Here is a 6,119-nt window from a genome sequence, read left to right as displayed (position 1 = left end):
TGTGTGTGTGTGTGTGTGTGTGTGTGTGTGTGTGTGTGTGGGTTGCTAGGGATCTAACCCAAGGCTTGGGCCTACACATGCTAGGCAAGGGTTCCACCACAGAGCTGTGTCCTGGCCCTTGACTTTTTGAGCTAGGGTGTCCACATGTAGCCCAGGCTGACCTTGAACTGCCGGGAATAGCGGCTTTAGGTGTGTGTGTGTGTGTGTGTGTGTGTGTGTGTGTGTGTGGGTTGCTAGGGATCTAACCCAAGGCTTGGGCCTACACATGCTAGGCAAGGGTTCCACCACAGAGCTGTATCCTGGCCCTTGACTTTTTGAGCTAGGGTGTCCACATGTAGCCCAGGCTGACCTTGAACTGCCGGGAATAGCGGCTTGAGCCACCACACTTGGCCAGTTCCACAGTTCTTAATGACTCCACTGGTCTCTTCTATATGTTGACTCTTTACCATATTTTATGAAGAGCTTTCTTTGTCCCTATGTAACCATTGCAAATATTAAGTTATTAGCACACTGAAAATGCAATCAATCAGGTGATTATCATCTAATGTTTTAATGATCACATTTTTAATCCAATTATGCATGTTTGAATTTTTCAAATTTTCTTTAATTAAAAATTGCCTCCTGGCACTGCTATCAGAATGAAGAAATTGAACAGAATGAGCCAGATATAATTTAGTGTTGAGAGGAAGCTGCAAGGATAGCTGGGCTGGCCTGGGTTTAATGGTTGACCATGACTTTAAGGCCCTCATACAAAATTTCCTAATTGATAAGAAAAATGTAATCATCTTCAGAGATATTCCATCTGCATTCAAATAAGGCATTTCTTTTCCCAAACAAACCTCCCCTAACTGATTATTCATATTGTCGTTCAAAATGCTTAAAAATGAAAGACAGAGTTGGGTGAAATGTAGACTACTTAATACAGTGTGTATTTAATATAAAAGTCATGCATTATTCATTTTTGCAATTTGAATAACTTTGAATTTAGCATCCCTGTTCCTCATCCTTTTCTTTGATGAACAATTAATTATTAAAATATAATATTGTCTGCATACAGCACCCGGGATCCTTGAAAGTGGAACAGGAGATTCACTCCTTCTTAATTCTTTTATCTAGTAATGCACAGTAACCTGTTTATTATGGTGTGATAGAATGAGTTGGGGGAGAATACAGTGTTTCCAGTATTTGTCTCAACTGGTAAGTGGCTACAATAGGAATGCTTTGCGTTCAAGTCACTAATTAGGATAAAGGTTGGGGGAGGATGCTGTGCTTGGGGCAGGGGTGGAGTCACACAGCCCTTATCAAAGCACTAGATAAACAAGTTTCATTGAATAGGGCTTCTGTGCACTCTCTCAATGCCAAGTGCTCTCCTAATCTCTTAAATTAACTCCTTTACTACTTGGAACTCCCTTATGAGGTCAGTCCTGTTCTTTTCCTGTCTTAGAGATGCATCAGTTAGAGAGAAGCACAGTAACTTACCAGGGAGAAGACAAGTTATGATTCAAGCCCAGTTGGCTTGGCTGGAACAAAGCCCTCTAATCGTTGTCTATAATTTTCCTATCTGCATTTATTAAGATCTTACTGAAGAGCTGAGAAACATGTTCTTCCATCTTCCCAGTGCCTGTCCTCAGCAACTCTCAGTCTTGGCCCATTGAGCACCCATAGCTTAAGCAGGCTGCATGGGTATTACAGGAAGTGCCATCCCCTTTGTCTAGAACATTTGGCTAGGCGTCTTCTGTGCCTTCATCTGTCAGTTGAGCACTGCCTGGAAACTGAGCAAGTCATGGCATCTTCAGAAAGATCTGTGCGTGCTGATTGTCCATTGATACTGAAAAAAAACCCAAGGGGAAAAATACCCTTAAAAATGAATTCTGTACCTTGGTCGTGGTGGCCCATACCTGTAGCCCCAGTATGTAGGAGGTTGAACTGGGATGATTTCAAATTCAAGACCGCGCTGCATTACATAACATAAGTCTGTCTCAAACAAACAAACAAACAAACAAACAAACCTAGTATGTGGAACAGTGATTCCTACAAGACCTACTCCTCACTTAGAGATCTGGCTGCTGCCATCACTCTATTTTAATAGAGCTTATCAAGGAGAACAGATCTGGGCTGGCCCAGGATCAAACCTGAGCTGTACCAGCTATGAACTGCATCAGCCATCTACAGGGCATTAAACCTGCCTGCGCTATAACCGAGACTGAATCAGCCAAGGTGGAAAGATGGGTATAGCCAGAAATGAGGGTAACACATCTGTCATTCCAGTACTTGGGAGATGGAGGCAAGAGGAACAGATTTATTTATTTAGTGTGTGTGTGTGTGTGTGTGTGTGTTTGTATGAACATGTATGCAGGCATTTCAGTTATAGGCTCATATCACCATGCCCGACTTTTTACATGGCACTGGAGGATCCGAACTTAGGTCCTCATGCTAACGTGGCAAGCACTGTACTTACTGAACCATCTTTTTAGCCCCAAGAAAGAAGACATAGGACATACTAAATATCTCACAAGTAACCAATATTATTCTTCCCTAGTTATTGTTATTATTATTATTGCTCCAAACCACCAAGTTCTTACCATGTGCTTCCTTGCTGTTCTGTGCACATGGCTTTTCCTGTTTTAACTGAACTAGTGCCTCCAGAGCATGCACTGTTTGCACCAAGACTCTAGCATTGGCTTTGGAACCAAATGATACTGAACGGCTGTGTGGCTTTAGGCAAAAGCTTTAGCCTATCTGAGCTATTTCCATGATCTGGAAAATGGCAGTTATTAGAACATATTCCCTCTGGGGATGCTGTGATGATTAAGAAGCTACTTGGTGTAAGGGGCTTGACACTGTAAGTCCTGATTTATCAAGGCAGCCCTTGGCAGAGGGCGAGCTCAGAAGTCTCCCAGACTGCCTTATTCTTTTAATTTTTTTTAACTTATTTAGTTTTATTTTATGTGTATGAGTATTGTGCCTGCATGTATATGAGTGCACCACATGCACGCAAGTCCTGGGAGTACAGTTACACACGGTTGTTAGCTGCCAGGTGGTTGCTGGGATCTGAACCTGGATCCTCTGCATAAGCAGCCAGTGCTCATACTGCTGACCCATCTTGCCAGCCCCTATCCTCTGTTTTAAAGTAGGGACAAGCAAGCATTCTCTGTAAAGCACCAGATAGTAAATATTTAGGGTTTTGCAGGCCAAGAGTGGTTCTCAGAGTAACCCCCTGGTCCCCAACTCTACTTTGCGTATAGTGGCTGTCCTTTTAACTATTAGAATTGGTGGGCTTTTTCTGGAAGAAATGGTGGTCTGGCTCTCAAAGCTACTAACTAGGGCAATCTCAGGCCTTTCTAGATGATTTCAGAAGTGGTGATATAATGAAGAAACCAGTCAGCCCCAGCCTCACCCAGTTATAGATCGGATCATGCCTCTTAAACATTCCAGGCCAGGGACTCTTCTGATTTGCAGCAGGGGTCAGGCTTGTAGTTCCCACCTCACCTCCCCAGATTCAGGAGACTGCAAGAGCTTAGGGATTTAGGAGTCTTACTCATGCTGAACCAGTGTTCTCATTTGAAATTGCACCACCTGCCTGTTGGTATGGTAGGTGAATCTGCTTCATCTTTTCAGGCTGTTCTTCCCGGAGTGGTGGCGGGGGTGTTGGGGGGATTATCTTGTTGTGTCCTAATGGCATACACAGTATGCTTGCCTGCGTGCAACCCCAATATTGGATCAGACTCCTAGGAGAAAACTGCAGGTTTTTCTGATCATTCAGTTTGGAGCCCTTGAGCCTAAGGCAGGTTGGTGTACTGTACTTTGACACCAAGTTCACCTACAGCATGAGGGAGAAGGCAAAGTAGCAGTTTTGCAGCTTACAATGCCAAACTCTGCATACACCGTCTGGGGCTCCAAGCTTTGTGTTGTTGGCTGTTTACATAGCCCAGGAAACACAAAAGCAGCAAAGGCCAACATGTTCCTTCTCCTAGCCAGACCAATCCCAGCCAAGTTCACTGTGATAGGTGTCCCCATGATTAGGCTGCCAGTAACAATGTAAAATTAAAGCCCAGACTTGCCAGGGGGTGGGGAGGTTAGCCTGATAGTTTCCACCTTTTGTTCAGCTGCTGCTGATTTTTGTAATTTTGTTTGCAGAACCCTATGATTTGAAAACCTTTGCATTTATTAGTTAATCTTTCCATTTTAAAAAATGAATCCAAAACTTCCTGGAGAATCAGCTCTGGTTGCTGAGCCTCATGAGTTATTGCTGTATTCTGCCCTCTTGTGACCATGGGCTTCCATATTTAGCCTCTGTGCCTTGATTTCCATATGCGCAAGGTTAGTGCACACTTCAAAGCTGGGAAGATAGCTCAGACAGAAAAGTGCTTTCTGCACAAACATGAGGACGAGCAGTTAAATCCCAAGAACTCATGTAAAAATCAGCTGGATGTGGTGGGGCATGCTTACAATCCAAGTGCCACGGAGGGAAAGTCAGGCGAACACTCCGGAATTCACTGGCTGGCCAGCCTAGCGTAATGGGTGTGCACTAGACCACCCCACCTTTGCTGAATTCATAGTGAGAACGGCCCACTTGGGTAGTACATGTCATTGTAAGCTTGCATTTTGGTTTTTGTTTTGTATGGCAATTCTCGTTTTGTCCCTAAGTTCAAAGGTTCTTCCTAATTGAGAGACCCTGTCTCAAACAACAAGGTGAACATCACCTGAGGAATGATACCCAAGGCCAACCTGGCCTTTACATGAAAGTACACACAAGTGCACCCATGAACATACATGTGCATCCACAGGAACATACATGCACATAGATGCATACAAAAGTGCATGCTTCGTCAACCTGTGCACCATGATAATACTCCCTGCCTGGTCCCAAACTTCGTTCCCTGATTTAGAAAAGCGGGACCATAATGGAACCAACTTGATGGAGTTATTTTAAGTATCAAGTAAGTTAAAGTTAGTAAATTTCTTACAACAGGACTTGCTTGCTACACATGCCGTGTAAGTGTTTTAGCACGTAAGTGGGATAGTGCCCAACATAGATCAAAACGCAAATTAATGTCTTGTCGAACAAATGTCTTCCAGAAGGATGTTACAATTTTAGTCATTTTAGTGTAGCTGCTTTCTGCTGGGGTTCCTGCATTGTCTCCAAGGTCCCTAGACCTCTGGGGTCTGGAGCTACATGTGTCCCAGTGCCCACACTGGATATTCTACATGAATAGTGTAAGAGGTGCACGCCCTGGAAAGGATATTGCTGTAAGCAAAGGGGTGTCCAGAGCCCAGAGCCCTGAAGTCCACCAGCACCACCAGTAATGTCTGGGACAGAAGCTACTAAGCAAAGCACCAGTGTTCTGACAGCTTAAGACATCTTTAACTGCGATAAGAAGGGATCTCGGATTTAAATTCAGGGCTACATCTCTTGAGATGCAAATAGAAACTAAAACCTTCTCCAATATTTATTTTATTATTTTTTTGGTCTTTTTGAGACAGGGTCTCCCTGTAGCCCCAGCTGTAGACCAGGCTGGCCTCTACACATATCCCCTTGCCTCTGCCTCCTGAGTGCTGAGTGCTGGGATTAAAGGCATGCACCACCACAGCCAGCAAACCTTCTCCAATTTTAAAGAGATGAACTGAGCCTGCTTTGGAGGAGTGTAAGACTGCTCTGTTTGGGCCATGAATGAGCTATGATAGCCATATTTTCAAATGTGAATGAGGAGGTTTATTAAATACACTAGTATAAGCCACTGTAGAAGAATAGCAAGTAGCAGATAGATGATTGATAAATGATTGATAGATGATAGATAGATAGATAGATAGATGAGATAGATAATAGACAGATATATGATAGATAGATAGATAGATGATAGATGGATGATAGATAGATAGATAGATAGATAGGTAGGTAGGTAGATAGATAGATAGATAGATAGATAGATAGATAGATAGATAATAGCCAAACACCATCAAATCAAATGCCAAAACCATGGCAGCCGCTTGTTGCTGTGGCAGAAGGAGCATGAGGGTGTTTGCTCACTTCTTGGCTGACAAGTAAACAGGCAGGAAAGAATGTCAACACTTGTGCCATCCCATGGACTGACTGTACATTTAGTGTGGGTGGGGTCTCT

At 43.5% G+C, this 6,119-nt stretch overlaps 1 protein-coding gene across 3 annotated transcripts in view; it reads left to right on the top strand.

The window, feature by feature from the left end:
• The window catches only part of Ptprg (protein tyrosine phosphatase receptor type G), a 766,544-nt gene that overhangs the window by 614,304 nt on the left and 146,121 nt on the right, over nt 1–6,119 (top strand). The window lies entirely within an intron of this gene.

This window comes from Nannospalax galili, unplaced genomic scaffold (assembly GCF_000622305.1).
Source record: "Nannospalax galili isolate Female #2095 unplaced genomic scaffold, S.galili_v1.0 scaffold91, whole genome shotgun sequence".
In the NCBI taxonomy this organism is placed as follows: Eukaryota; Metazoa; Chordata; class Mammalia; order Rodentia; family Spalacidae; genus Nannospalax; species Nannospalax galili.
The sequence above is the reverse complement of the archived record's forward strand: the minus strand, read 5'-3'. Positions and strand labels throughout refer to the sequence as shown.